Genomic DNA, 8232 nt, shown 5'->3' on the forward strand with positions numbered 1-8232 from the left:
ATGTCATATTTATGACAGCACTGCTATGATGTACAGTTCATTATTTTACTATTTTTCATTAAGATAGATATTAGTCTTCATACATCTTGCAAGGTCTTTATTGGTGCTTGGTGTGCTTGTCTATCCCCAATGAAGGCCTATGTGTCAAAGCCTTGTTTCTATAATAAACACAGCATGTTCTGTAGTGTGATTTGTTTACCCCTCTTATGTGGAAATCTCTTTGAGAAATGTATTTTCTTTTTTATGACAAGAGTTTCTGCAAATTGCAATAGCAAAGTATTATAGTACAAAGTGTAATTTCCTATAACTCTGGAATGTGTACTTTCTCTGTTTTTCTTTTGTACAGAAGTAAGACAACTGACCCAGTGATTAGAAAAGGTGAGAGTACAGTGTGCTTCATACATTCTAAGGCTATGGCTTCTAAACGTAATAATAACAAACAAAAAAGCAAAGCCAAACTCCAGGAAATTACAAGGAGATGTAATACCAATACTGGATAGCTTTGTTATTCAGGAAATAGCCTACTGAAGATGTTTGTATCTTTGTTTGAAAGACCGTGTTTTACACTGTTGCTACTTGTGTAAAAGACATGATAGCAGCGTCTCTACAGCCTCTATTGCTTGTGCTTTTCCACTCCACAGACGTGACAGAAAATGACTATGAGAACACATCCCCTGTATATGAAAACACCTCCCCTGTGTGTGAGGACTTCTCCCCTGTGTATGAGAACATACGACAACGTCCACGTCCATGACAGTGATTTGCATCTAGTGTGTGTGTGCATGTGTGTACATAATGCACATGCATAATACATACACACGTGTTTTGTGTTCATTTGTGCATGTCTACACTGAATGTGTGTTATTATACAGCATATACACAGTGGCGGGCGGTGCATTTCACACCTAGGCCTTCAGTGATGTCCGACACATTCCTACCTGAATTATTCTACCTCTTAATATCATCGTTATGACGCCATGGCTCTAGAAACTAGACAGAAACACAGTATAACCGGGCGTTGCATCACCTTAACATAGTCAGACAAGTACAACAGAGTTATATTAATATTTCCGAAGCATTTTTAATCAATAAATCCGCATTTACAATGAAGAGTGTTAAACTAACATATTTAAGATCGCTACATTACCCACGTCTGTCGTCTCGTCCACCATAATAGCGACAAAGGGTGCCTTTTTAATCTCCATTTTGATCTCTTCTCCCATCACTTCAGCAATAGCAAAAATCAGGTCGTTTTGTATTTTGCCTGACGTCCCAGTAAACACTTTGTTTGTGGACAGGTGGTAATGTAAATCTGGCTTTCATCGTGTCCCCTAAATGAAAGTTATTGTTTACCCAAAAACAGGACACAATCGATCAGTATTATCGATCAGTCAACGAAAGGGTGACACTTGTTCGTTGAGCTGTAAATCCACTCGCGTGTCCCCAAAGGTGTTCAAAAATCCCACATCTACCGGCATAGTTACACATCTCAATAGTGAATATCAATAGTGCGTATCAATTGTGCGTATCCAATCAAAAGACGTGCTGGGTGCTGACATCATTGAGCCTTACAGCAGGCGCCGTTGTTGCTATTGCTCACCAACTCGAAATCTACGTAGGTTTCCACTAGGAACGCCACAGGTTTTCTCGATCAACGTTAAGTTACAGGTCGTATCCGCGGCACGGTTTTTTGTGCAGGCGGGCAGATTTTGGAGCCCCCTGGCAACACATTTTGATTGGATAAAAGCTCTAACATAAAGGCCAGCCCTCCAAATCTCAATCGGAGACTGGAAGCAGCGCAACCAAGAGGAAAGCTATGAAATGAAGAGAATAGACTATGGGGAATCATTAATACATATTTGTGGAAAAAATATATTAAAATAAAATGTATATTCTGATGATGTTTAGGCCAGCAGAGAAGGCCTTGCTGGCCCTGACGGCACACCACTGCATATACAGTATAGTCAATTAGGTTAAATCAGGAGGCGTCAGTATTGACTCAATGGCCCCCTGCCTTATTCATTAACATAAGATCTCTAAGATTGTTTTTATTTGTATTTTCTCTATTGTATATACTGTATTACAACCCCATTTAAAAGCAACAGTTGATCTATGTGCGATTTGTAAAAGTAGTCTTCTTTTCTTTTCACCCCCCACTCCACCTCCGGCCCCCCCACTCCTTTCACCCCCCACTCCACCCCCACCTCCCCCTGACTCCACCTCCCCCCCCACTCCACCTCCCCCCTTCAATAAGAGAGTAAGAGAAGTAGACAGAAAGGAACATACTTCCACCACCATACCATTTCTGCTTCAAAACACCCGTTATATTAGTACATCACATACTGTCATTTCCTAATTTTATTATATTTCAATGTTTGTTGTTGTGGGTTTGTGTTTTGTATTTTCAATTGGAAGAGTCTTCTAAATGTAAAGTGGCTTATTTAAAGAATTGTTCCACTTTTGCATGCATTCTTTCAGACAATATTCAAATTCAAATGCAATTCTAATGAGTGGATGTGTTTCCTAGAACATGTAAATGCAATTGCTAATCACATTATTGCATTACAATTTGAATATTGACTCAAATAACGCAGGCAAAAGTGGCAAATGAATATGCTATTATGGGATTGCATAGTCATTTTCACATTAGAATGAACATTTGAATTTTGTCAGCTACAAAGCGGATGTGTTAACTAGAACATGTAAATGCAATTGCGTATCACATTATTGCATTACAATTTGAATATTGACTCAAATAACGCAGGCAAAAGTGGCAAATGAATATGCTATTTTGGGATTGCATAGTAATTTTCACATTAGAATGAACTGTTGAATTTTGTCAGCTACAAAGCAGCGCATGACTTTGAAAATTAAATGTCAAATGGCTTTGCATTATCATTTTAATATTGACAGCGAATGTGCACATCAGGTACATGAAAATGAAAATTGCATGTGAATTTGAATAATATTAATAATATTAATAATAATAATATTATTGTCTGAAAGAATGCATGCAAAAGTGGAATCTCAAATTGCATTAACATTTGAATAAAGTCCACTATATGCTTCCATAATTGCTACGCTCGCGTGAACACAGGTTCTTCCATTAGCGCTCGCCTCCCGCTTCGATTGCAGACTGAAGTTAACGAGCGTGCAGAAAGATGCCACGAAACTCGTGTCCGGTAGCTTTCTTTAAAGGAATTTCAAGTCCCGCAAAACGAGAACTGGTTGAAATGCGTGAGTCTCAGAGTCTCAGAGCCCAGTGCTGCCCACCCAGCCACGTCGCGTCGCGTCGGGTCTACTGTAAAGCGGGTTAACATGTCCTTTGCAAAGGTATTAAAATAGACGCAAGGAAACATAACGTCACCCATGTGTTTCCTTGTTGGAAATTATGGATCGTGAATCGTGATTGCTTCTGCACTCTGCAGCAATCGGATTTTGATTGACAGGCAGCTGCATCTCTTCCCCCAACGGCGTTCCGGCACAGAAAGTCTTGCCGGAACGCAGCACCGGACCGTTCCGGCCCACTTTCACCTATGCTCAAGTGTGATTCTGTATTCTTGTGATTTTTTAATTTAGGTGACCTATCCTTAAGTCACACTCAGTATCACTCAACCTTTCTTTTCCCCCTTCCTTCAGTTTCTTCCCTTCAGAGAATGACCCTGAGAAAGAGAGCCTGGTCAAGTCTAGGTTTGTAGCTTGCATGGCAACTTGCCACGAACTGACTAAGATTGAGGGAGAACTTTCCGGAGACCCACTGGACCTCAAGATGTTCAATGCTACCGGCTGGGTTAGTCTGTCTCAATGCCATTTCTGTTCTTTTATGGATCTTATACTTATACTATAGTCACATGCCTATAAACCTTAATACAAGAATGACATCCAACATCCAAACTTTCACACTACCAAGTATGAACTGATGTATTGGCCATGCATACTAAGGTAAAGTGCTAGTGTGGGTATTGACACATAAATGTCATTCCCCTCCATTTGTCTGTATACCATACATTTTTTGTGCACAGGAACGCTACATTGTTGTTGCTTTGTGACAGCACCAAGCCAGCACCTAGTTGCCTAAAACATAAGCAGACAGGTACCCAGGCTAACTCCATCAGGTCAAAAAGGGGCGGTTGGTTCTCGATGGAGAGTTGAGACCTGACATGTTATTGACATGTTACTCAACACCAATAATTGTGATGTATAGATCCTGGAGGAGCCCACAGAGCAGGAAACAGCTCTCCACAATCCCATAATGCCCACTGTTGTGCGGCCACCCAAGCAAATTCTCCCTGAGATCCACCAGAGTGTCAATCACCTAGCCCAGAACATGGTATACTATGGACATACTCTTATACCTCTTAAACCTCCAAATATATGTGTGCCTAACTCATTACATAGTCTGAACTGAGTATACAATATTCATATACCGAGGAGGTTTTTAATGCAAACCTTCTATTTCCTTTCCAGGAGCTATTTGAGTTGTCGGTAAGTAGTCTGGGGCTTTTTCCTCCTGTATCTTTTTTAGATGTATAGAGACAGAAGGAGAGTCAGCCTTTTACACATGTTTCCTTATGGTTATAATTCATCTTGAAGACAACATGCCTGGTTAGAACCTGGTTAGATTTGTGATTACCTCAAGAAATGAAGGAAGAATGCATTTGAAGGAATTGAGACTTGGACTGACAGATGGACCTGTTGGTTGACATAGTGGTTCCCATCTTGTCTTCCTGTCTTTCCTCCAGCAGTCCTATGAGATTGGGATAGTTCGACAGTTCCCGTTCTCCTCGGTGCTCCAGAGGATGAGTGTGGTGGTCAGGAGGCTCGGGGAGAAACACATGGACTCCTACCTCAAGGGGGCGCCAGAGGTTGTGTCCAGCCTCTGCAGAGAGGAGACAGGTCAGCCATCTACTAAACCCCTGAATAGAGGTTGAAACGGGCCTAAAATTTCAAGCCCAGTCTGTGGATGGGACACCCTAGCCCAACAGAGGAGAAAACTGCTCACTAGGAAGAGTGGAGAGAGAGAGACTGCTTGAATACTCACCTTAGTTACTTACTATCAAGAACTGTATTTACTGCACCTGACGTTTTCTGGAAATATCGAAGGTTTTTCCATTGATGCCAATAGTTCTCTATATAAAAAAAGGCTTCACACTTTCAATTGATCTTATACTCTTTGCAGGTGCTGGCATGCCAGAGAGCATGACAGGGGAGAGGCAGATTAGGGAATTGGAAATGTTTATACAATTTTAACGCTACCTGGAAACACAATTTACTAGGACTGATAGAAATAGCGAGAGAATGTAAAAAGGTGCTCAAATACCAAACTAAATGATACTCATTATTTCTGCAGGCAATGTATTACAGTGCCCTGTGTAAACAATGGGACAGTAAAGCATTTTATTTTTCATTAAAAAAACAACAACCTAATTTTAATATTTGTTCTATTTATTATGAAGTTAAAGTAGAGACTCAACTTTTATTTTAGGGTATTTGTGTACGATTATTAATTATAATTATACTATATGTAACTATATTATAACATGTCTGGATATAAGATTGGGCAGGTGTAAGGAATATAGTTGTATTGCATTGCATTATGCAGACTGATGGAATTTTTTGTCATGTTTTTGCTTAAACCTATTCCATCCTCTCAGATCTACCCAAGTGCCCTTACAGTGTTGATTTATTCTGCTCCATCTCTCTCTCCCCTGTAGTACCAGAGAGTTTCCCAGAGACACTGGAGGCGTACACCAGGCAAGGGTTCAGAGTGATCGCCCTGACACATCGCCAGCTAGAGGCCAAGCTCTCCTGGTACAAAGTTCAGAACCTCAACAGGTACAGTACATATATATAAATATATAATCATATATACTATTTAGCTGACACTTTTATCCAAAGCGACTTACATTGCAGTAAGTGCATACATGTGTCAGTATATTATGGTCCCAGCGGGAATCAAACCCACATCCTAAGCGTTGTTAGCGCCATGCTCTACCAACTTAGGGATAAACTCACTGGCTGCGTCAACCTCGCCTTACCTCAGCAGCACGTGTGAGTTTCATTTAGGCGCCCATGTTAACGGTATAGAGCCGCCACATAGCCCGAGTGAGAGGCGCTCTCACGCCCGCCTGATGCTGGCTCCTGCGACTCGCTCGCTACTGAGTCAATAAGGGAACAGGTGTCCAAGAGGAATCTTATCCTTTCGAGGCATTCTTGATTTTGCAATTATAATATTTATTATAATATAATATTATACACTCAAATTAAAACAGTATTTAGAATATCTATGAGCCAGGAGAGACTGAAATCCATGGCTCAGATTTGTCTTGTGAGAATATGCATGTTTTTTGGTCCTGACATAAATCAATTCTCTTTCTTATGCCCTCCAGGGCTGTAATTGAGACCAATATGGAGTTCCTAGGACTCATAATCATGCAAAACAAGCTCAAAGAAGAGACTGCTGGGGTTTTAGCAGACTTACGACGTGCTAACATTTGCACTGTGATGGTTACAGGTAAGGCAACCTCATTCATAACAATACAAATGTTATCAGATAACAGGTTACAGATAACGTGCAGCTGTTGTTAATCTTGGAGATTTGTAAATGATCTAGCTACTTACGGCTAACTCACCCCTCCTACATCTATACTGATATCAATGTAAGTGTAGCATCTTGTTTCCTCCATCTCTCTCTCTCTCTCTCCCTCTGTGTCTCTCCTCTCTGTCTCTCTCTCTGTCTCTCTCTCTCTCTTTCTCTGTCTCTCTCTCTCTCTCCCTGTCTGTGTGTGGTATCTCTCTCTCTCTCTCCCTGTCTGTGTGTGTGTCTCTCTCTCTCCCTCCCTCTCCCTCCCTCTCTCTCTCTCTCCCTCTCTCTCCCTCTCTCTCTCTCTCCCTGTCTGTGTGTGTCTCTCTCTCTCTCTCTCTCTCCCTCCCTCTCCCTCCCTCCCTCTCTCTCCCTCTCTCTCTCTCCCCCCCCCCCCCTCTCTCTCTCTCTCTCTCTCTCTCTCTCTCTCTCTCTCTCTCTCTCTCTCTCTCTCTCTCTCTCTCTCTCTCTCTCTCTGTAGGTGATAATATGCTGACAGCCATATCAGTAGCCAGAAACTGTGGGATGATAACCCCTCATGAGAGGGTCATCATTGCAGATGCCTTGCCTCCTAAAGAAACCCAGCCTGCCCAGATCAACTGGCATTACACAGAGAATGCCACTCAGCTGAACAAGGACAACCACACGGTGTGGGGAGAAGAGCAGTCTAGGACATCTGGATCATATTTGAGTTGTGCTTGATTTAGCTTGGAGTTTCATTTTTGGAACTTTTCTATTGGTTGCATTGTACTAATCAAAACTAAATCAACGGTTGCTCAAGTATTTGAAAGTATCTACAGTAACATACGATTTGTATGTATTTGAATTGACCCAGGTCTGGAGGATATGGACTAGATTTACTAGACACAGAGTATAAACACACATTTCTTGTTAAGCAGGTCTCCCTCGCAAAGGGATTTAAACATATTGCATGTGCCATAAAGTTGCATGGAGTATGTGTTTTAGGAGCAGTAGCCCATTCAGAAACAGGCACACGGTCATAGATACTTAGTGAGAGATGCACTGACCATGGTGTTGCTTGCATGCCTCCTTTTAAGACTTGAATACAGCCAAATGCGTAACACATGCAACAACCTAAATAATAAATACATATCTGAACACTATAACATGTTCATTAATAATATTTCGAAATTATCACCTGAGCTGCATTTGCCATTGTATTTGTAATTCTTCTTCCTCTTCGTGTTAAATGTCCTTTAAAATCTCTCTTGCTTTAAGATCCTTCAAAATCTCGCGGTTTCTCGCGGTTACTTCTGTGATGACGCGCTCCAACCAAATATGGTCCATCAAGCTTCCGGGTGATAGGCGTGATGTCCGCAGCTGGACCCTTCTCGTCCCGCGAGGCGACCTGACGGAACGAAACGGTCGGGGAGCGACACTCCAATCCCAACCGCCACCGGAGTTGGAAGTCCTTTCTAAGGTAAGGCGTTAGCTAACATAGACGTTAGCTAACATAGCTAGATTAAACTATAGATAGATTGAACTATCTAAGCTATTTTACTAGATAGTGAGGATCTGCTGTCATATGCTAATCTTATATTTGCTTACTGACACAGCTGCTGTATAAGGGTCAACTTTGTTGTTTTGTTTTGAAGTTTCGCTTGCCGTTTCACGCTGATCATCTCGGA

Source organism: Nansenia antarctica (genome assembly GCF_963989245.1).
Source record: "Nansenia antarctica genome assembly, chromosome: 8".
Taxonomy (NCBI): domain Eukaryota; kingdom Metazoa; phylum Chordata; class Actinopteri; order Argentiniformes; family Microstomatidae; genus Nansenia; species Nansenia antarctica.